Raw genomic sequence first — 25,389 nt, forward strand, 5'->3', positions numbered from 1 at the left:
GAATACTGCTCTGAAATGAGCTATTTTGGCTTCTTTTACTTCCATAATGACACTTCATATAAAATATACATTCTCAATTTTAAAAATTCAAAATTAACTGCTTTTCTGATTATTTCTATAAGGTTTCCATTGTTCACAATGTATTTTTCAGAACCAAACACATAATAATCATTTTAATGAGCATGTTTTCTATCTTTTATATGGAATATTTTAAGGCTCTAAAATATTCATAAGCATTCTAATTTCCTAAGTGTTAAAAGGTATAAACAATCATATTTGCCTAAATGTGTTCAAAACATATGTCCATACAAAAACCTGCATAAAAATGTTTATACCAGTTTTATTCCTAATTGCAAAAACTTGGATCAACCAGATATTCTTCAATAGGGGAGTGGATAAACAAACTGTGGCATATCCATACAATGGAATATTATTCAGTAATAAACATAAATGAGCTCTCAAGCTATAAAAAGACATAGAGGAATCTTAAATGCCTATTACTAAGTGAAAGAAGCCAGTCTGAAAAGGTTATATACTGTATGAAATCAACAAAGTGACATTCTAGAGAAGGCACAACAAAAGGCAATAAAAAGATTGGTGGTTACAGGGGTTCACGAGGTGGGGGAGTGGGGTAGGAAGGAGTGAGGGATGAATAGGTAAAGAACTGGGAATTTTTAGGGCAGGAAGTTATGATACTATAATGCAGATACATAACACTATGCTCTTACCAAAATCCATAAAACTGTACAACACAAAAAAATGAACCCTAATGTAAACTATAGACTTCAGTTGATAATAATGTATCAATATTTGCTCACCAATTATAACACATGTTCCATATTAATGTGAGTTGTTAATAAAATAAACTCTGTGTGTGGTTGGGGAGGTATATGAGAAATATCTAAGGAAATTTAAGCTCTAATAGCCATCCTCTTCCTTCCCAGTCTACCTAAGAGGTCATGAACTCTATGTATGGGCATGGATATTAAGAGACACTATTGTTTTACACTAGTAAAACAAAACATAGAAAAACCTGAGCAGTCAGAATTTGTAACCAGTTTCATTTTCCTGTCACAAATACCCATAAATCTATACACATAAAGTAAATGACTAGTCAGGATAAAAATGAAAATCAAGTGTTGATTTCTTCTGTCTTGTTATTTGTTGGGGGAAGGGGCCTAATAAAATTGTCTAGTTTTCTCATTACAGAGAAGGAAATGATTTACCCCAAAACACTTAAAAGTGACATAAATGATGGTGGGGGGACCCACCACATATAGGAAAAGAGTGATCGCATGCCTTTTGCACCGTGATTGTTAAATAAGTATTTCTTAAACTTCTCTGCAACTATATGCCAGGGAAAGGGGGAAAAAAACACATTTTCCATGAAAAGGAAAAAATATTAGAGATGGTCAGAAAAGTTACTATAATAGAGGTCAAGGAGTGTGGCATGCTGGAATAAAGGCTGATACCACCAGCCAGGCGGCACTGTTTTGAAAACTGGATGAGAAGATGTTTGTAAATGTATTTGGCAAATATCAGGAAGTAAAAACATAAAATTGAGGGAAACACTGGGTAAAGGAGAGAAAACTATCTTTCAATGCTGCAAAGTAGGGCTAAATAGAAAAGAGGCAATACAGTCAGGATCCCCTTTCCTGGTTCCTTGATGCTCCATGTTCTGCCACTTGCAAAACTGCTCAGGGGTAGATTCTAATTCATTATTTTTCTTGACAACTTCAGTTATTACTTTTGCTAATGCTTTTAAGTCCCTCCAAGAGACAAATAGGTTAGTGAAGATTATGAACTAAAGGAAAATGCCTTCAAGGATGGGATGAGGATAGAATGAATTCTTACACCAAAAAAAAAAAAAAAAAAAGCAAGATTTGATTCTACATATTTTACAAATTAATTTCTCCTCCGCTGAGTACAGTGGTTCATAAATCAACTGACTCCTAAGAATGAACGAAGAACACAGGGAAATACATCAGTGATTTAAATGAACCTATTTTTAAATTAAGGACAAGAATGGCTTATGTTTTAGAAAACACTGTTTTGAACCAAATCAAAGCTTCAAAATGCTTTCCTGTTCCTGCTTTGTTAATCATGGAGGAAAAATTGCTAAGTACTCTTTCTGATTCTAGGTTCGCTCTGACCCTTTCCACTTTAGTCTTCAGTGAAGACCCCATTTAGTTCCTGAAAAAAACCAAACCCTCATTTTTAGTCACTTCAAATTATTTAATGGGAGCTGCTTTGAACTATCCAAGCACAAGCCAGTCCTTAAAAATTGCTCACATGCTAGAGTTTGACAGTGTCATAAGTGCCTATAAATATTGAATAATGCAAATTGGTAACCTGTTGACAATGCATTTGCATAAATCAAGAGAATACTTGTGTAATAAATTCACATCTGACCTTTTTAACCTTTCCTACTATTGATCACTCTGCAGCTGCTAAGGTCCTAGACTAGGCTTATGTCAGTTAAAAAAAAAAAAAAAAAAACAGGAAGGAAAGAATGGCTTTATAGGAGAATGCCTGAGAAAAAGCTATAGAATGTGGTGATAAGTTAGTTCTGGGGAGGAAAAAAAATCCAACACTGGAAAAAAATGACAAGGCTTAGCAATTCTACAAAATTCACTTTTCCAAGTCCATGCTATCTCCACATTATTACTGTCCTTTTATCTAACAATCACAACTCATCTGATGTACAAGGCATCATAAGGCTCCCTGCATTTTTCACAGTATTAAGGCAAGAAAGCAATCCATATAGTTCTCATCAACTTAAAACCAAAGGACAGTCAAATCCTGAGAGTCAGACTAGTAAAGACATAAGTAAAATGGCTTGGGTCGTAAATCAAAAGCTAATAGAGCCTGAACACATGAGTCTGACCCGTTAATAGTATTGTCTCCTAGCTTGGTAACCCAAGTGAGAAAACAAAGTGTAGGGGTTATCACCGGTGCAAAGACACTGGACGCTGCATCTGATATGAGCTGTAACTATCCCACTGTCCAGAAAACTTCTTACATGAAATCAGGTAAAACTGTTAGCACTAGGACTACACTTCTGTCTTCAGGAAAAAGAAAATATGAAACTTGCACTTTGGGTACATTTATGAATGATACCATGATCAAATAGACTTGAATATTTTGGGTTAATGCTTAAAATTCCTACCAGGGTTTTGCCTCTTTCACAGCAAAGGTCATGCATAGCAGTCCTGTCTCCCACCTACTCGGGAGGTGCTGAGCAAGAGATTCTTAACTGAATGATTAACTCAGCAGAACTCCCAGGATGGAAACTACAGACTAAAAGTCCTCTCTATCAGCACACAAGAGGCACATTTGCCAAGTATCAAAGAGAATAGGCTTATTGAGTGTTGCTGTAGAGGAGAGGCAGATGGAATGATAAAAGCTACCAGCAAACATGAAAAAGCATCAAACAAATTAACGGTCTTGTGAGATGGTGGCACTCCTGCCACCAAAGAAGTGGTTCTCACTCCACACTCTTAAAATTTTGTTTCCTAGGCCCAGTACACAACTGGCTTATTTATGAAGTCGGAGGTGAAGCCTGCCAATATGCAATTCCAACAAACAACTGAGTTGATTCTGATGTAGGTGTAAAACAACATGCGATCCTGGCTAAACAACCAGGCCTTAACAAACCTGTGGACCGATCACCCACATCAGGTAGAAGTGACACTTGATCAACTATGAGATCCCTTTGAAATTTAAGCGTCTTTATTTCTCTAAGATCGTGAAGGCAGGTAAAGCAAACTAGCAACAACAATACAATAAACCTAAGAACATATATGACCTAATACGTTATTACAGTGTCATGTCTAAGAGACCAAGCCCTGGGTTTAATATGGCCTGGGTTCAAATCCTATACCACTTACTAGCTCTGCGATCTTAAGCAAATTACTTATCTTCTCTAAGCTCCTTTTTTTTCTTTTTTAATGGCATAATACTCAGCTCACAGAGAAATTATGAGTAACTAACTTTGTGTTACACACTCACCCAAAATTATAAAGAATAAAAAGTAATGGAAAGGAAAAAATGAAAAAAAATTGACATGGTTTTTAGTTCAAAAAATTATAAGTGAAAAAAAAATCCTAACTACATATATGTGTGTGTATAGCCATATGTGTATATACATATGTGTGTATACATATGCCATGTGTGTGTATACATATGCATATGTGTGTGTGTGTGTGTGTGTGTGTGTATAGCCAAGTCAGTACATATGAAAATATTCAACATCAATAGCCATCAAATAAATGCAAATCAAAATCACAATGAGATACCACTTTACACCCACTACTAGGATGGCTATAATCAAAAAGACATTTAACACATTAACAAAGATGTGAAAAAAGAGAAACCTCCCTACACTGTTGGCGAGATTATAGAATGGTGCAGCCACTTTAGAAAAACAGTTTGGCAGTTCTTCAAATGTTTAAACATAGAGTTACTATGTGATCCAGCAATTCCACTCCTAACTATATACCCCAGAGAACTGAAAACAGGTAGTCAAACAAAAATTTGTAGTGGAAGGTTCATAGCGGCATTATTCATAATAGGCAAAAGGGGGGTAACAATCCAAATGTCCATTCACTGATGAGTTGATAAATAAAATGTGGTATATTCCTATAATGGAAGAATATTATTCAGCCATAAAAAGGAATAAAGTACTGACATATGCTACAACATCATGAACCTTGAAAATATTGTGCTAAGTGAAGGAAGTCAATAACAAAGAACCACATGTTGTATAATTCTATTTGTATGTTCAGAATGCAGAAATCTATGGAGACGGACGGCAGATTCGTGGCTGTTAGGGGCTGAGAGTGGAGAGATGGCTTGGAGGTGATGGCTAAGGGATATGGAGTTCCTTTTTGGGGTTATGAAAGTATTATAAAATTGATTGGACTGGTCAATGTACAACTTTGTGACTAATACTATGCCATTGAATTCTACACTATTATACTATAGATGGAAAACATCCTTCTGTAGTAGAAATCTCTGATGCTCTTCATACCCTGTACCCTTTGGATGGTGAACTGCCATCCAAACCCTACCCTCCCTCCCCATTTTATGTCATTCTAATAGGGCTATCAGGGAAGTCTTCAAACCCCACTTCTGCCATGGAAACTACTCACAAATTACTGCCACTTAACTCTGAGCTGTTTCTATTTCTATGCTTCCTGAGGCCTACTCATTCAACTCAATTTTCTTTTTTTTTAATTTTTTTTAATTTTTTTTAAATGTTTATTTTTGAGAGAAAGAAAAAGACAGAGTGTGAGTGGAGGAGGGACAAAAAGAGAGGGAGACACAGTATCCAAGCAGGCTCCAGGCTCCCAGCTGTCAGCAGAGAGCACGATGCAGGGCTCAAACTCAAGACCTGCAAGATCATGACCTGAGCTGAAGTCAAATGCTCAATCAACTGAGCCACCCAGGCGCCCCAGAAAGGAGCTTTAAAGATAGAAAGACCTAATTTTAATCTTAGATTTGCCATTTACTATCATAGTGCTCTTGGGTGATTATAGTAACAATACCTGCCTTCAAGGATCATTTTTTTGAGAAAATAATTGAGATAATAAGATTTACTATCAACCCAGAGTCTGCTTTGGATTTTGTGCCTCCCTTTCTCTCTTCCCCTCCCCCACTCACACTCTGTCTCTCTCTCTCTCTCTCTCAGAAATATGTAAACATTCAAAAAAAAATTTTTTTAGAGGTGTGGCTGGCTCAGTTGGTTAAGCGTCTGACTTTACCTCAGGTCATGATCTCATGGTTCGTGGTTCGAGTGCCACGTCAGGCTCTATGCTGACAGCTCAGAGCCTGGAGCCCACTTCAGATTCTGTGTCTCCCTCTCTCTCTGCCCGTCCCCTGCTCGCACTCTGTCTCTCTCTCTCAAAAATACATAAACATTAAAAACATTTTTTAAATAAATAAAAAAAAGTCTTTAAAGCTCCTTTCTTAACCAATACTTCTGGAATGTAAAAAGATTTTAATGAGTAGCTGAAGAACTGAAGCAAAAGCATTTTTATAATATTCATTTGCATTAAAACACCTATATTTACAAAGCAACAAATCAATTTTCAGAATCAGCACAGTTATATAAACCTGAGGCCTTTACTTCTTGGCACTGGAGAACTTAACACTATCAATTTCATTAGCACTCTGATAAAGGTGAAATCAAATTAATTCAAGCCACCTACATGATAAACTTGTGATCTTTATAAACACAAAAAACAGATTAGTATAGACTCCTAATGGTGTAATTATTCTGCAACAGAAATAGGTACACAATTCCATAATAATGCAAAATAATATAAAATACACTGTAATTACTACTGAATTGTTACACAGTAGATCTTTCCATATTTATGCATATTTAATTAAAATGATATTTATCAAAAGGCTAATGAGACCATTTTGAATCCCATTTACTGAAAGGCTAATGAGACAGTAGAATATGAGCTGTTTATTAACTGAAGAACAAGATATGTGGCATCTATACACAGTAAGAGAAGACCAGAATTAAAAAATAAAATATCACTGAAAGCTTCTCATAAACCTTACAGTAGAAAAAGTCATGTTGGAGATAAGAAAGACCATGTACCATGTCAGCTTCCCACTTAAACTGATAGGTAAATGAAAATGTATACTCTAGTCAAAGGACTTATCTAATGAGAGTATACAAATTATTATTCCATTTTCCAGGATTGCAGTTGTTATAGGCATTTAAATACAAGTCATTTTACAGTTAAAAGATAGGCCATGATGCTTCCAAGGCAAAATAAAATTTTGTAACACTGCATCTAAAACAATCTCACAGTAGATCGCTACACCTCAGAAAAGCACTGTTGATATTTCACTGAGCCAAAAAAGAAAGTTCCCTTATCACGTGAATAGAGTGGAAAGTAACCCTGCTGAAAGGCAAGTGGAAATGCCAAGTCATTTTCTCAAAGAATAATAATTAACAATAACTATGTATCTGAAGGCTTCCAGTTTCAAAAACAGAAAATTCCAGAGATATTGAAATGACACATATTATCAAAACCTAAATAACAAAACTGTTTAGTATGTAAATGCAAACTATTTGTTCATCAAATAAACAGGAACTCGTTTTAAGAGAAAGTAAAAAAAAGTAGCAGGTCAGTTCAAGTTTGGATTTTTTGGATGAAATAGCAACTTTCTAAGCCAAGACCTTCGTTAAATATTTCCCAATATTCATAAAAAGATTCATACACATACAGAAAGTTTAGGTGAAAAATACTATATATACATATGCTGCATTTGGCAACTCTACAGGTAATTTAGTATTAGGAATTATCTGAACAAAAATATTAAGCAAATTACTAGAAGAGGGAAAAAATAGCTCCATCAAAAACTACTCAACATAAATTAACAGGAAAGAATTACATCATTACAAATTTAATTGTTAGGAAAAAGTGATACTTTATTATTTCACCTAAATAATTTGAAGGCACTTCAGAGTAAAACATCTTCTTGTTAACACTTATTCGATAGTATATTTATTAGTTGTCATATTAAGGCCCTGCCAATAGAGGTTTTAAATATTTATTAAGAAACACCTCCAAACATTCAAAATGAGACTATACTTAATATCTTCAAAGAATCTGAAATAGCATATTATATATTTATTGACTCCTAGAACATGCTCCAGCCAGATAATGATCTTTGGTCAAAGTAAGAGCAGTCCTGTCATGTGGGCCTCCCCACGTAGACTGGAAATGGCACTCGGCACTCAGAATATAATAAAAGCAAAACTGTTCACCTAAGGAGAAGCGAAAGGACTAGTTCTGTTTAGATTTTTATTTTTCTTTAAAATTTTAGTCTCTTGAAATCCAACTTCTTGAGTTAATACACAGCTATTAAAAAGCAGCAGACTTGTAATCAATACCTTCACTAACAGCTATTCCCCAGGCTCTCTTAAATATAAGCACCAGAGTTTTGCAAGATGGAAAATACCCAATTAGGTTTTCCCGAACCAATTTAGCTTGTCCGGCTATTGAGTATTTTGACAAAAAATATATTCACACTCTTGAGTTTGTGAGAGAAAAATTAGCCCTTTAATTAGCAGTAAAGCTAGTCTAGAAATGAGCCATCTGGCTTATCTCTGATATACTCTGAGATTGTATCATGTCATCAGAAAATTTTTTAAATACCAGGCACAATTTGCTAACCTCAGAGTACAAACTTAACTTCGGCTCCCTTCATAGAAACTAACAGACCTGTTTCTCTCAAGTATTTGAGTGGATTCTAAGTGAAAACCATCAAGCTGTTCTCACTGCTATCCATTTTCCATGTTGCCAGAAGAAGAGAATATTCAGCTCCTTATCTGATATCCTTATTCATATATAAGTAGAAATGGGAATAGGAAAACCTTGTTATCACCCAAGAGCTTGTATTTCAGTCAGCGAGGGCTGAGACAACACTGCACAACTGTTGTAGCTAATTAACACTGATGGTTAAAGTGATGCCTTTGAACCCATGTGAACAGCTCTTCTGGACTTGAGTTAGTCAGTAAATATGTATTGAGCACACACATTGCACCAGGCATTGGACATGTCACAAAAAAAGAAACAATGTAAGGATTTTTAAAAAACAGATATATAGAGTCTGGGTAGGAGATATATGTGCACGCGCGCGCACACACACACACACACACACACACACAAAATAATAAAATCTGGTAAATGCTGTAGACTCACGTGTAAGATTGCTGCCAGTATAGACCTGTGTTTTTCAAAATAGGTATTCTGACTTATTTTGTGAGCCTTAGAATCAATATAATCAGTTACAATCAGTTTTTTTTTAACATAATGGATTAAACACTATAATGTACCTCATGAAATAAAACACTGTTTTGAACTTCTGGTCCAGCTTTTCATAGATATAAATTTAGGTATAGACACAGAGATTTAAGTATAGCTGTAGACAAAAATATAGGAAGACACACACATATACACATATCTTGGCCACAGTGTAAAATATGCTTCTTACTTGGTATGGGCAAAAAACCTTGAAAGCCACAAGTATATGAAATTTGCCTGATAACTCAAGGCAGGATTCATAAAGGAAACAGCATTCGGGTTGATGCCATATGAAAAAGTTTGTACAGTAGAAAGATAGAAGGCTTCCGGAAAAAGAGAACAGGGTATATATAGGTTGAGTACATTGAAATGTGATTAGGGCTACATGTTGAAATAACATTTTGGATATACTGGATCAAATAAAATGTATTATTAAAATCAATTTTCACCTCTTTTAGCTTTTTAAAATGTGGCTAATAGAATATGTAAAATTACATATATGGCTTGCATAACAAAGTTCAATCGAATAGTAATGGTGCAGATGATGAACTAGAGAAGGAAATTACACTTGCAGTGATGAGGCCAAAGTTAGGCTACTGAAATAGCCAAGACGAGAGAAGATGACAGTCTGGTCCAGAACAGTAAGAATGGAGAGGAATAGGAGAGAAAAGTTCAAGAGAAGAAAACAAAGTAGAGAAACAAAACTTGGTGGTTGGCTGGATATAAGGGATGAGGGAGAAGAAGCCATGTATCCATTCATTCATCTAAACATCACATTGCATGCCTAGGATATGGTAGGTACATGTACCGTGCTGGTTGTGCTATAGTGAGCCAAACGGAAATCTGAAATGCTTATCAACATTCTGAGCTGGGAATGGAGTCAAGGTTGTTATCACAAACTGAAATAGCACATAAAAGAAGAGGAACAGTTCTGTTATCATCACATGTATCTATCATCTCATTCTTGGACATTCCTTTATTTATCTTCTTCTATGGTCTAGGATATTTAATAGAATATCTGAGAAGCAATGGATGTCAGGAAAAAGGTCCAAGCTGAAGCTAGAAAGTTTGGAGTTATTATATATAATTGGCAGACGATCCCTAGGAGGGGTTCCGAGCATTCACGGGGAGGCTGTAGAAATGATAAGGGCCATGAGTCCAAGTAAGAACACTAAGGACACTAAAAAGGAGAGAAAAGAAAGAGAGCAAGTCCTCTAACAGAGAGAAGCAAATATGAAGGAGAAAAATCCATGAAGGGTAGAGTCCCAGAAACCAAAAGAGAACATTCATTAGAATCAAGTAAGAAGAGTAGTTTCAAAGAGGCACTGGAAAAACATTTAACATTTACAAGTCAAAGATGGATGAACTTCATGAAGGTGATCCCAGCAGAGTGGTGTAGAACACAGGGGAGGCAAGGAAGTAGAGAGGCCAGGTAAAGACATCTGTTTCTAGAACCCTACTTGTGAGCAAAGGAATGATAAAGTAGTGAGCACAGAATCAAGGGAGGGGTCTGGGTGCTTTCATCTTCTTGTTTTGACTCGAGGGAGACTTGAACATGTTCAAAAGCTTGGAAAAGCAATCAGGACAGAGGGGTAGTTTAAAAGGGAAGCAATGAAATAATTAATGGAACAAAAGCCTAAGGAGCTCGGGAAGGAGAAGACCTAGGACACAGGTGCACAGGCAACTTTGACTAGGAGAAAACATCTCTTCCCCAAAGATGGAAGTGAAGGTGGCTAAAGAGATGGCAATCAATTCAGATGCAGGTAAAAACTCTTTCAGTATTAAGGGGCGCCTGGGTGACTCCGTCGGTTAGACGTCCAACTTCAGCTCAGGTCATGATTTCGTGGTTCATGGGTTCAAGCCCCACGTCGGGTTCCATGCTGGCAGCTCAGAGCCTGGAGCCTGCTTCAGATTCTGGGTCTCCCTCTCTCTCTCTGCCCCTCCCCCACTTGTACTCTGTCCTGTCTCTCTCTCAAAAATAAACAAAACATTTTAAAAAAAGAAACTCAGTATTAAAATACTACTCAGATTATAAAGTAATCACTGGGCTCCTTTGGTTAATGGTAACCACAAATGTGGGTCCAAGGTGGTTCCATGGATCTGATTCATACCTATGTACAGTAAATGCACTAAAGCCAAAGGCACAGACTTCACACTAAGAGCAAGTCAACTTCCATCTACTCCATGGCCCATGATTTACTTTGCTCTAAAAACAAAACAAAACAAAAACCCTGTAAGAAGTGATTATCATTAGTCTTAAAGAGGAAAGAAGGGAAAAAATGGAGGCTAATGTGTATCAAATGCAGGAAACCCTCAGGTCCCTCTAGGATTTCCACCTGCGTACATCTGGAGTGGAAGTTGTGGGACAGAGCTTTCCTCCTCTCCACATAGACCCTCAAAAGCTCCTTCCCAAGGGAAGAGTCCCAGCTATCACACTGAGCCACAGTTTAAGCCATCTGGTAGAATGACTGTGACTTAAAGATGAGAACCCAGAATTCCCTCTACCTCTACTCTTAATATTTCTGGTTTTGGACTAGTGAGCATGAATGCCTAGGCAGGGTCTATACTCCTAGCAGCACAGTCATAATCATTTTGTGTGATTAAAAAAAAAAATCAGACCTGGAGCTCCTCACCCCATCTCTGCCTGAGTCTCTCCACTTACAATTGAAGAGGTAAGGGGGTTGTACCTCATTGGAGCAAGAAACACAGGTAAGCCTCCAAACCCAAGCCTCACTGTCCAACAACCTTCCCTGGAAAAGCCAGAGATTAAAGGTTACCAAATATTCTTTCAGCTAGGAAGCAGCACTTTATTTCCCTGATGGCTTCTATGCTTTTTTATAAATCCATTCTTCAGTCCAGAACTGCAGAAAGCAGAAAGGGTAAAAGTAGGTAATTAAAACATCAAAATCTTAACTTAAAACTCCCTTACTCAAAAGCCCTTAGTAACAGACAAACGAAAATTTACACAAAGTTTTTCTGCCTCATTATTTTTCATTTTTCTTTTCCTTAGTCTGACTCTCCTGAAATCCTCTCTCCTTCTTGCAATATGTTCAAGTCCATGAATATCTATTTCATATGTCACCTTCTTGATCTAGGAAGCCGTCTCTGAACCATTCAGTTAAAGTATCACTGTCTCATCTATGCTCTCATAGGCCTTGCTTATGTATCTATTAAATCCTTACTTACTCAATTGTATCTTCCCTAGTAAATCAGATGAAGGTTGAAACATTCACCTGTGCATCCTCGACCAGAGCACTTTGTCCAGGCTGGTCCCTGCTCTAAGCCACAATTCATCTCTTCGTCCCCTGAAATCTTACAGCACTTCGTGGGGCAGCAACTGGGCCCAGCAGTCCTCCACCAGCAGAACTTTTTCGGAAGAAGGAAGAAAGCAAATAAAGAAAAGTAGAAGAAAAAGAGACCTAGAAGGATTTTGTATCATGCATAACCAATCTGAAGTAATCTTACTGCCCAGACTGTAAGAACTCAAGGAGCAATCTTTTGACTCCTCAGCCAATCACTGTTCTGTTTGGCCTGGAGCTATGGGAAATTTTAAGTCACAAGGCTAGAAGGAAGATCCACAGGCAGTGAAAATGAGTCATGAAGCAGTCAGTGGGACTGAGGCCCCAAAGACAGCCAGCAGTTGGGGTTGTACCCCAGATTTTCAGAAAGTGTATTTTATACACATATTTTTTAACTGGTTAAAGTATGTTAGGAAGCATACAGATTATATTTAATAAATATGAATTTTCTAACTTGATTAATAATGGCAAAAATTAATTTCTAACTTAATTATTAATAATGGCAAAGCACCTTATAAAGTACATGACAGCACACAAAGTACTTCTAAACCCCTCCATTTTATACTTGAGGAAATGAAGTCTCAGATAATTTGGAGGAGTTCTGTTAAGGCCTCATTCAACAACAAATATTAAATAAATACCTTCTATATGCAATGTGCTGGGATTGAAGCAGTCCTGCTTTCATGGAGCTTTTTCTTATGGGAAAGACAGATAATAAAATAAATAAAATATATAGTATGTCAAATGGTGCTACTGGGAAAATAAAGCAAGGTGTGTAGGAAATAGGGGTTTTAAATAAGACGGCCAAAGAAGGACTTAATGGCAAAATGACATTTGAGCAGACACTAATGGAGAGGAAGAGAACCAAGTGGTTGGTGTTCTAATCTGAACTGTAACCCAAATCTTGGATTGCTACTGTTTATGTTATTTCAAATACCACAATTTGCCTTGAAAGAAGACATTGGGGCCCGCAGGAGCTGCAGCACCAATATGAATGGAGAGGAGAGCCCAGCCAGCAATCCATGCTGGTGCAAAACGTCGGACTCTGGATGTCCCTGCACCATTGGTCTATAGTTGACAGCAAAGATAAGGAACCTGAAGTCGTCTTCATTGGGGACTCCCTGGTCCAGCTAATGCACCAGTGCAAGATCTGGCAGAAGCTCTTTTCTCCCCTTCACACACTTAACTTTGGCATTGGCAGTGGCAGCATACAACATGTGCTTCAGTGACTGGAGAATGTGGAGCTGGAACGAATCCAGCCCAAGATTGTGGTGGTCTGGGTGGGTTCCAACAACCAAGGCCCATAGCAGAGCAAGTGACTGATGACTGGTGAACCAAGGGCAGCCCAGGCCCAAGTCATGATGCTAGGCCTGCTTCCCAGGAGCCAGCACCCTAATATACTTCATGAGAAAAACCAGTGGGTGAATGAGCTGGTCCAGACGGCACTGGCTGACCACCCACAGGCCCACTTTCTTGATGCCGACCCTAGTTTTCTGCACTCAGACAGTACCATAAGTCACCATGAAATGTACAAAAATGAAAATCTGAGCCGCCTGGGCTATACCCCTGTCTGTTGAGCCCTGCACTCCCTGCTTCCGCATTTGTTGGCCCAAGGGCAGAACCAGGGTGTCTCCCTGCCAGAGACTATAACCTAAGCATCCTCCTTCCCCAACATTAAATTCTCATTCCTCAAAAAAAGAAGAAGAAAGAGGAGGAGCAGGAGGAGAAGGAAGAGAAGGAAGAGAGGGAGGAGGAGAAGGAGGAGGAGGAGGAGAGGGAGAAGGAGGAGGGAGAGGAAGAGGAGAAGGAGGAGAAGGAGGAGAAGGAGGAGGAGGGAGAGGAGGAGGGAGAGGAGGAGGGAGAGGAGAAGGAGAAGGAGAAGGGAGAGGGAGAGGAGAAAGAGAAGGAGGAGGAGGGAGAGGAGGAGCGAGAGGAGGAGGGAGAGAAGGAGGGAGAGGAGGAGGGAGAAGAGGAAGGAGAGGAGAAGGGAGAGGAGGAGCAGAAGGAGGAGGAGAGGAAGAGGAGAAGGAGAAGGAGGAGGAAGGAGAGGAGGAGGAGGAGAAGGAGGAGGAGGAGGAGAGGGAGAAGGAGGAGGGAGAGGAAGAGGAGAAGGAGGAGAAGGAGGAGGAGGGAGAGGAGGAGGGAGAGGAGAAGGAGAAGGAGAAGGGAGAGGGAGAGGAGAAAGAGAAGGAGGAGGAGGGAGAGGAGGAGCGAGAGGAGGAGGGAGAGAAGGAGGGAGAGGAGGAGGGAGAAGAGGAAGGAGAGGAGAAGGGAGAGGAGGAGCAGAAGGAGGAGGAGAGGAAGAGGAGAAGGAGAAGGAGGAGGAAGGAGAGGAGGAGGAGGAGGAGGAGAAGGAGGAGGAGAGGAAGAGGAGAAGGAGGAGGAGAGGAAGAGGAGAAGGAGAAGGAGGAGGAGGGAGAGGAGGAGGAGGAGGGAGAAGAAGAAGAAGAACAACAACAACAACAACAAGAAGTAGTCGCAGTAGTAGCAGCAGCAGCAGTAGTTGGGACACAGGCTGCCGAGCCACAGGAATGGCCAGGTCCTCCAAGAAATCTTGATTTGAAGAGGGCCTGCCTTCACATTGGGTCTTTCACATCTGTAGACACGGGAGGCCAGCAGAAAGGACACTGTGTCCCATGGGATAAAGCATGTGAAAGTGCCTTTCAACCGCTGTACAGCTACATGGTCAGTATGATAGTGCAATGTGTTAGTGCTAATCACATGTGGTTTTGGGGGCCTTATTAAGATTGCTCTCCTGATTTACTACTGGTACCTGGTAGAGACTGAACACCTGCCCATGGGATATCAAGTGACTATATGAATAATCAAACTACCCATAAAAAACTGGTGTTATCCGACTCGCCAAACCATAGAACTAGACGGGCCCAATAGCAGTCCACTCCCTACAAGACTGGGAACATGGCCACAACTAAGCTGAATGAGCAGATGACTCAGACTACTATAGTATCTGGCCCTATTCCTTGAGCACTTCTCCCTCAGTCGTATAAATTGGCATAACAAGTTCCCTCTGACCAGTTAATGGAAGAGAAAAAATGATGGGTCTCATTCATTCACAAAAGGATCTACACTGAGTTGGTAAAAGCTAGGTGTGAGTGGCCACTATGCAACGCCACCACTCATTAGTGTCCCCGAAACACAATGGTAAAGAGAAAACCTTCCACTGGGAAGAACATTAGGAGACATGGAATGAGGTAAGGGTATACACTGATTAATCATTAGTGGCTTAAGAGTTGCCAGGCTGGACAAGAACTTAGAACAAACTGGAAAACTGGTTCGGTTTATGGCACCAACTGGTCCCATAAAATTTTCAGTAAGCTGCAAATTTGGGGTGCTGCCCTATAAAATTAAGTATATGCTTAAAACTAGTAATCATTTTATGGTGCCATCTTTCCCAGAACGTATACAAGGTGGAAGTGAGAGTGGTCCCTCTATTTTCTTTATGTGTAATTAATAAAAATATTGGAATCATGTTTTCTAAATTTGGTGAAAAGCATAAAATTACAGATCCACAAAGTTCAGTGAACCACACTTGGCAAATTAACATGAAAATCACACCTGTACATGTTACAGTCAAACATAAAACTAAGGCAAAGGAAAACATCTTAAAAGCATCCAGAAAAAGTATTCATTACAAACAAGAGGGCAATGATATCAATCTTTTTAAAAATAAGTGTTTTAATGGAAGTATAACTCACATACAGAAAGGTGCACAAATATATTTGGCATGACTCGTCGCAAAGTGAAGATAACTATGTAACCACCACCCATAGCAAGTACAACACTAATATGCCCTTATTACAGCCTTTATCCTAGCTAGTCATTACTCTCCTTCCTTCTCAAAGGTAAGGACACTAAAGCCACAAATTGCCAGTGGTTAACCTTTAGATAAATTTAATACATGATGTATTCTTTTTGCCTCCTTTAACATCTGTGTTGTTACCTGGACAGTTTTCCATTTGTTTTCATTGCTATCCAATGAACAAATAGGCCACATTTCATGACTATACCTGAGTTTATCCACTCCACCGTTGACAGACATCAGAGGTGCTTCCATTTGGGGCTATTAGGAAGAGCACTGCCATGGACATTCTCATGTACGTCTTTTGGTGTACACACGTATGCATTTTTGTTGGGCTCTCTATGATACCTAATAGCCCACTTTTAGAATTTTTTGGTCCTTAAAATGTCGAGCTTAATGGTTGGGAGGTCTTAGTACTGAATGGAGGAAAATGGTTTCAATGAATTAGATGTGGACACTGCTCACGGGCAAGTTTGGGCTTTCTCTCTGAGAAAGAGAGAGAAGGGGATTGCTCTACGGGCATGGTGAGGGATGCCTTTTAACAGGGGGAAATTGCATTGCTGCTATATGATGGAATAAATTTGACTATACGTGGGGGGAAAAAAGGAGGAAGGTCTTGTCATTTAGAAAAGTCGTAGGGGAAGCAATGCCCTGCTCTCAGCATTTCAGGCATATTAGGAAGTAGTTCAGAAAATCATGAGCAGGGCTCATAGCACTATCCTGTGCCCAAGTGGGTCCCCGACTACACATTTAGACACTCCAAGAAGATGCCAAATGGTAATTTTCACTGACAGGACTAGCAGTACCACTCCAAACTGTACAATGTTAAAGTGGTAACCAGAGAATGTTTGATCTTTTTATTGTTGTTTTTAAAGGCAAATGTCCTGAGTGGTTTGTTATGGTTTCTGTCATACAAAAGTCATTTCACTCTACTCTGAGTCACTTGGCTGTCACAAGACACAAAATGAGCTGCAATAAGAAGAGCTTATCAAGAGGAGGGAAAAGTACACATATCTGGTCCCATACCCAGGTGACTGTCTTCATCTAAGGCATGATTTACCCTTCCCAGTGAAGTATCTGTGCAGTTCAATTAATTACCCTCTGTCAGTCAGAAGTAAATTTTGGTTCAGAGAGGTGGGGCAAAGCATCAGACTCGACCTAACAACTGTTCCATACAAATACTAGATCATCTGGAGTAGCCGTCTCTACAACAAACAAATCTTCATAGCAGAAACAATGTCTCCATGAGACTCCATTTGCTCCAGTCATTAACTTGTCGTTTTGGACTCATAGAGTCATTCACTTAACAAATGTGAACTGTATACCTACCGTAAGCCAAGTACTTTCGGTGGTCAACTATTTGGAAATGGTATGCACGTGTGGGTGTGCACATACATATACACAAACACACAATTAGAGACATTGGCCTGTGTGGCCTCCAGTTGCAAATATTCCTAAGCATGCCAACCATTTTAATTCAAATGTGAATGTATGTGCATTTGTATGTGGGTGAGTTTGTGTATGTATATGTGTATTTGTGTGTGACAGAGAGGCAGAGAAAAGGGGATGAGGAACAGGGTAAGAAGCAACTCAAGTTACATTAGACAAGGACAGCAGAAACCATGAAAGACTCGAGAGAAAGTGTGGACAGATTTAAAGCACAAAAATGAAGTAGACTTCACTCACTTCTCTCCATGTACAGCCACATCCACTGCTCATCAACTGCTTTGCCCATATTCTGTGTGCTCCTTACAGGTTATATATAATCAAGATCTACTTTTAAAGCTATTTGCAAAAGTGTCTATGCCATAAACTTTTGGCTGACAAGTAATTATACTTTACCTTCCAAAAGAAAACCAAGCATAAAACAACGCCACAAGATGAGAACAATTGATAATGCTGCTTGACAAAGGAGGCAAAAGAAAGAGATTTAACCAACACCTTAAGTTTGCCTCACCATTCATTAATTTTCAATTTGATTTTGCTTTTTTATACCACAAAGCACTTATTCAAAAATAGAGGAACTCCTATACCCATATGTTGTCCTGCAAAAAAGAGAAGAAAATACTATTATTTGTATTTCTTGTTCAAACACTCTAAGAATAAAAGAACTGTTTTCAGAAATGATGAGGTTCCTGCAGATAACATTTACCCACGGGATTTGAGGCTTTTTTGTGACATAAAGTGCAGAGTACTTTGAGGATGGTTACAGATTCAATGGCACAGAAAAGGCTTTTAACTTTGGCTCATTTCCTCTGACCACCATGCCTCCATTCTAAATTATAACCTCTCAAAGCTACAGATCCTTTAAAGCCAGCTTTTAAACTGCCTTTCCTTGGTATCATCACAAAATAAGAACACTTTGTTACTTGAAAATAAAAGCACAAAATTATCGAACTCAATAACTGTTCTCATTATTGCAACCAATAAACAAGGCTCAACAAAAATTGTTTTCGCTAATAGCCATCACTTATTGAACTGCCAAGAAATAGATCCAAGAGAATCTAAAGAAAGATCAGCCTTAACAATATAAACGGTTTCTTATTCAGAAACTATATTTAATATCAGAAATGGCTAGCACATGTCTCAGTGCTATTATTATTGTCCATAACAGAATCTTAAACTCAGCAATAAAATCCTGTCATTCACATCTTAGAATAGTAATAATTTTGAAAAAACAAACAAAAAAAGAAACCACTAAACTACTAGAGAATCCCGTTTTTAATTTAGGAATGTCTTTTATGATATAACCCATAGCAAATACTACCTACTCGGCTGAATCTTTTTCAGAGTCACTCCAGTACTTTATATCCACAGAAAAATAATAATAGGACTAGGAAACATGAGAAGCATCTGGGACCCTTCCCCTTGGTTGAGACTGAGCAAGTAGTTGGCATGGCCAGCAAAGCCAAAACCAAATATTCAACCAGCTGGTTGGAGACAGTAGGGCCAAGTGAGTGACCCACATAGCTGAGAGACTGGTTATATACAAGGGGAAACAAGCAAACAAGTATATATTTAAGGTTAATGGGAGCCAGGTTTTTCAATGCTGGAGAAAGAAACTATAAGTATAAAAAGAAGGTATCAATATGAACGTACTTAGAAAGATCAATCTACCGGAACATACATGCATATAGATAGAGATGTATGTGCATATAGTGTGTGTTTATAAAAGCTGTATTTTCAGGGCACCTGGGTGGCTCAGTCAGTTAAGCATCCAACTTTGGCTCAGGTCATGGTCTCATGGTTTATAAGTTCAAGCCCCACATCTGTGCTATCAGCGCAGAGCCTGCTTGGGATCCTCTGTCTCCCTCTCTCTCTGCCCCTTCCCCTCTCTAAAATAAATAAACATTAAAAAAAAAAAAACAAACCTGTACTTTCTAATTTCATTCCCTGGTTAGACCTAGCAGGAATGATACTCCAGTAGCAGTGAGCATCTTTAGAACCTAAATCTTGGGGTTTCTGGGTGGCTCAGTCAGTTGAGCAACCGACTTCGGCTCAGGTCATGATCTCACGGTTTGTGAGTTCGAGCCCCATGTCGGGCTCTGTGCTGCCAGCTCGGAGCCTGGAGCCTGCTTCTGATTCTGTGTCTCCCTCTCTCTCTGACCCTCCCCCACTCATGCTCTGTCTCTCTCTGCCTCAGAAATAAACATTAAAAAAAATTAAAGGGGCGCCTGGGTGGCGCAGTCGGTTAAGCGTCCGACTTCAGCCAGGTCACGATCTCGCGGTCCGTGAGTTCGAGCCCGCGTCAGGCTCTGGGCTGATGGCTTGGAGCCTGGAGCCTGTTTCCGATTCTGTGTCTCCCTCTCTCTCTGCCCCTCCCCCGTTCGTGCTCTGTCTCTCTCTGTCCCAAAAATAAATTTAAAAAAAAGTTGAAAAAAAAATTAAAAACAAAATTAAAAACAAAAGAACCTAAATCTTGGTTTCCCCATGTCTAAATGTCCTTCTCCATTAAAAGGAACCCGAATTCCTTCATAATTCCAAGGCTGGAACAAGAAAAGTATAGGATAAGCTTGATTGACTTTCAACATGATGAACTAAGAACACAACATCATTCTTCTATGGTAATCCTACCCAAAATACATCGTCTGAATCCATTCATAAGGAAACATCAGATAAAAAGAAAAGCATGATTTGGCTGAACTCTTCCAAAATATCAAGATCGTGAAAGATAAGGAAAGACTAAGGAATAGTTCCAGACTGAATGACACCAGAAAGCCAGTTAACTCAACACAAAGTATGATCCTGGATTCTGGACTCATAAAGAACATCACTGGGACAAATAGTGAGTTGTGAATGAGATCTATGGATTAAACAGTAATATCCTATTAATATTTATTTCCTATTCTGATTATATTGGGGTTATGTGGAACAACATCCTTATTTTTAGGAAATGCTCTCTTAAGTACCAAAGAAATACTAGGGTATCATGTCTGCAATTTTACTCTCAAGCCAAAAAGAAAGAAACCACTTCAAAATAATAATGTATCAGAGTAAAGGCTGAGAGAGAAATCAAGTGAGACAATAAAGAGAATATGATGGGACAACTGTAGTAAAATGCCAATACTAGGGGAATGTGAGGGAAGAACATATTAGTTCTTTGTCCTTTTCTTGAAATGTTTTTCTAAATTTGAAATCATTATAAAATAAAATGTATTTTAAAAAGAAATGTCTGTTTATAACTCTTCTTATACTATTAAGAAAAGTCTTAACTTTCTATGAAGGGCTTCAGTCTGCTATGAATTTAAAAACAAAAAGGATATGCTGTGGCTAGAGGCAAAATACAACTTACATAATTCAAAAAGCACTTAAACCAAATAAGGACGTTAAAAGGGCTTTTATCATCAATATGTCTAAAAAAATGTGAACACTTGCCTGATTAAAGGTGATGTATACTGGGAATTATAAATACCATAAGGATAAAACTGCAGGAAATCTCTGATATTCATGCAAGGAAGAGATCCACGTAGACAGATGTGTCTCCCAGATCAGCCTTCAAGGACGCCCTGGCTCCCTACCTTCTGGGGGAGTATGGTCAGTGGACAGCCTCTAGGTGCAGAGAATTCAATCTACTGCAGCTGCAAAGGGCAGTCCCACCTTGAGGCATCTCACATCCTGCAACAAAGTTGGGGCAGGGGAGGTCGGTGGCAACAGGAGGCAACCCTGAGGGCAATACTTCCCCCAGAGCAACCATGGTGTAGCCTGAGCATCAGCAGGTCTGCAGGGCAGCTCGAGCTTCTTTTTCTGCCCAATCCTGCAGCTCCTGCTTCCAGCCAAAGCACATGACCCCTGACACACATCTTGCACCCCAAACTCCATCTCTGTCTTTACTACTGGAGAACCCAGCCCACAATAAGGACTTCCTTTGTTTTTCAATTAAACATAGCTTGGTATGGACAGCTTTTACAGTTCTGTCTTGTGACTGGGTAATGTTATTTCTAACTCACGATATAGTTGTGAATTTTCTTAAGGTGAATTCTGCCTCTGACTCTCATCCATTCACCTTCTCATGCTGTGTGACAAAAGAATTGTACTTTCCCCTTTTCATGTTAGCCAAATATAAAAGATAATCATTATTTAAACAACAAATTTCCCTCTTATGGTCCATTAGCTCCTGCTGCTTGTTCCTGTAGTGAAATTGAAATATAACAAAACAATTTCCATGGCAATAGATAATAATCTAGTAAATGTGAATTTCTGGCTTAGCAACAGAACAAAATAGGAGGAGATTATGGGACTGCAGTGGGACTAAATTTCAATTTCTGTGTGTGTATTTTTAGTATCACATTTTAAAACAAAGCAAATTCAGACAAATTCATACATACAGAAATATGAAGAGTAAAACTCTAATTATAGGATAAGTTTAAAAGATATCAATGATCAATTTGTAATATTACTCCCTACCATTTACCACCAAATTCATTCAACTATCATAAAAAAATTTACTTATAAATTCAAGAATTCTTACAAGTTTTATTTGAAAGTCTATTATCTACTAGAATACTAGCCCCAACTACTAATATATTGCATTATGTTCATTTTTAGTAATAATTACAAACATGGATTATGATTAATATATAAATGAAAGATTTTCAAAAGGCCTCAGGATCTCTACAAAGCCTAAGAATAGAGGAGCTGGAGGGTCTGTGAGCATCACAAAAACAGGAGCAGATCTCATCTGATACCCAGTAGGCCAAAGCTCTCTGTTCACCCCTGTGAAACGCACACACTGATGTCCCAGGGCACACACTCTGTCGGCCAGTCTACCACACACGTGCTCTTCCCCCCATACCTCGAGTTGTACGTTCACCGAGAGTCACTGTTTTCTTCCCACACTTATTACCAATTGTTTTTGCTATAATGGCATAATTAATTTGTTCACAATCTGATGAAATATAAGTGCAAAAAGGGAGAAATTATTGTAGCTACGAAAAATAAGTATAATGTTTTGCAAAATCTGATAAAGATGAATCACAAAAAAATATGAACAAATTGAGTATGAACAAAGCTAGACTTTGGACAATTAAGGAAACAATTATTCATATCTAAAAGTATTCTACACTCAGATTGCTTTGTGTCTTAAATTTTTGCTCTTAATAACCCAAACTGCAAATGGTAGATAATGCACTGTGTCTCTGCTTTATTCAGTAATGACTATGCAAAACTCCAAGCTGTTAAAAGAAAAAGCTTCAGCCTTAAAACAAAAAAATGCCAAATAGACAAAGAATAAGTGAGACAAATGTATGAATTCAAGGAAGCCTAGATAGAATTCCTTAATATATGGTAATACAAACACACCTCTCTTTGATTTGTCTCCACTCTCCAGGCAGGATTCCAGCCTTCTTAGGGCTGGCACTGAGCACGGCCCCCTTGTCCTTGAACTGCAATATGTACAGCTTCAATCACAGGCTAATTCTTCCTGGCTGGTAGTGAAATCTTAGAAAGCATTCTTCCCCTGCTTGCTTCACTCTTCTCTCCTGGCTCTGCACATATGGATTCTTCATTACCCACTTGATTTCACATCCAGCAGATCACATCTTCAAGCCGTACTTTCTCTTTAGTCATCTGCTACCTAAGGTGGGCCTCGGACAAGAAGGCACTCCTAGCCCCAGAGTCACATGGGCAATTAATTAATTGAACACATTTCCAATCCTTTAAGCACCCTGCCAAGGAATATATTGGCTAACCAGGAAAATGTTTACCTAGACAACTCAAACCTTTTTTTTTTCTTTCCTATTCAAGCCACATTTTAATGGTTGATGTTCCCTGCCCATTAAAAACATACAAGAGCAGCCACAAAAATAATGTTCTGCCATGGTCCAGCATTTAGCGATTTAGATCCTAAGGTACCTAAGCTGACTACTTTTTACCCTATTCTATCAATTTAACTTCCTTTGCTTCCACTGAACTCACATCCCATCAACCTATTTATTATATCCTTACTTCTCCCCTCCAATTTTATGGCCTTTAACTCCATATTTCTCCAAATTATGGTTGAGCTGCTTTTACTCATATCACTTCTTGACACCAAGGAATTCTGACTACAACTGAGGTTCCTACAATTCATTTCAATTCTGATACTAACTCCCCAGATTTAGCATCAGATGCACAGGTTCAAGGGCTCAGTACCCCCCAAGACTGGCAACTTCAGATATCAGTCATGACACTCTGAAACTCTGAAAAACCCCTTCATAACTATTACTAGTTAATTACAAAGAATATGAAAGAACAGTCAGCTGAAGGCAGTACCTGGGGCAAGGTCTGGAAGGGTCTCAAGCACATGGGTCTGTCCCCTCAGAGTTGGGGTGTACCACCCTCCTAGCACATGGGTGTGTTCACCAACTCTCAAGCTCTTTTAAAACTGTCATTTAGGGATTTTTACAGAAGTTTCATTACATAGGCATGGCTGATTAAATCATTGGCTGTTGGTGATTTACTCAATCTCTAGTCCCTCTCCTCAATCTCTAGTCCCTCTCCTTTATCCAGAAATTGTGTGATGGTTGGAAATTTCAAGCATTTGGTCAAGGCTTGCTATTCTGGTGACCAGTCCCCATCTGAAGCTATCTAGGGGCCTAGCAAGAGGTGCCTCATTAGAACAAAAGATGTTCATATTACCCTTATCACTCAGAAAATACCAAGGGCTGGGGCACCTGGATGGCTCAATTAAGCATCTGACTCTTCACTTCGATTCAGGTCATGATCTCACACTTCATAAGATCGAACCCCATATCAAGCTCTGTGCTAACAGTGCAGAGCCTGCTTGGGATTTCTCTCTCTCTCTCTCTCTCTCTCTCTCTCTCTCTCTCTCTCTCTCTCTCTCAAAATAAACTTAAATAAATAAATAAATAAATAAATAAATAAATAAATAAATAAATAAATATTCCAAGGGCTCTTGGAGCTCTGTCTAGGAACTGGGTACAAAGACCAAATATCTCTATACAATAGAACAAGGCATTAACTCTTTTTCCTTTTTTCCTCAGACCACCTTACAAGTAATAGCTCCCTGCAACTATTATTAGATATGCAATACTATATTGGATATTGTAGTACCTAGCCTCTGCAGCTAGTCCCCTTGTATTGCCTTTTGGGGAAAAAAACCTTCCATTTCTTCTTCCCTTCCCTCTTCCCTCCTCAAGTTTGTATCAGGTAATAGGCAGGATTTAAATCATAACGTATTTTCAACTAGACTTACACTTTGTTGTCTACTGTGCTAAAGGAATATCTACAGTCTATAAACTTGGCATATTAGTAACGGTTATTTAATTTTGCTCCCAAAGTCATATGTATAAGAATGGCTACAGTTCAGTGTCTCTGGAAATAACAACTTATTTTTTTTCTCAATAACCATATATTGTTTTACTTTTAAAATCCTTCCCATCACCGTTCCTCACCATGGAATTGTCTTATAGTCTATTTTCCAATGAGATTCCTAGTTTTTTTTTTTTATTTGGTAGCTAAAGGATCTGATGTTTAAATTCTTTTGACATGAAAATATCACAACCTGTTGGGCTTAAATACTATGAGCTGTACTGGCTCCTGGCATCACTGCCAGGAGTACAACTTTACAATCTAATGTCAAAAACCGGCAGAAATTAAAGCTTAGCTTCTGCTTACAGAAAAAGCTATCCCTCCCTGAAAGTTGACAGACTCCTCAGAATCCTATTTTTTGATTCTCTGGCCACATAAATGGGTGCTGCATCCTTTTCCAAAAAAGGTCAGGCCTAGAGATAGTGAAGCAACGCAGGGAAAACACCCAACTTCATTCTGAATTGAAGCACGCGCTGTTTTTTATTGCCATGTTCACACATTTGCAAAATTTTCTCCTTTCAGTGATAATAACCTTTCTAAAACACAACATTCAATATAAGAGCCAGCTGCTGATCAGTCTGCTAGTCAAGTCTCCCATCTACCAACCAATGCATTTCATTTATTACAG

At 38.8% G+C, this 25,389-nt stretch overlaps 1 protein-coding gene and 1 pseudogene across 10 annotated transcripts in view; one reads left to right on the forward strand and one right to left on the reverse strand.

Moving 5' to 3' along the window:
• Positions 1 to 25,389, reverse strand: part of IMMP2L (inner mitochondrial membrane peptidase subunit 2) — an 882,864-nt gene that overhangs the window by 703,889 nt on the left and 153,586 nt on the right. The gene's annotated exons all lie outside the window — the stretch shown is intronic.
• On the forward strand, positions 13,124 to 13,788 carry LOC128775698 (platelet-activating factor acetylhydrolase IB subunit alpha1-like; annotated as a pseudogene).

The sequence above is a fragment of the Panthera pardus genome, unplaced genomic scaffold, assembly GCF_024362965.1.
Source record: "Panthera pardus isolate Hobbes unplaced genomic scaffold, ASM2436296v1 HiC_scaffold_8, whole genome shotgun sequence".
In the NCBI taxonomy this organism is placed as follows: domain Eukaryota; kingdom Metazoa; phylum Chordata; class Mammalia; order Carnivora; family Felidae; genus Panthera; species Panthera pardus.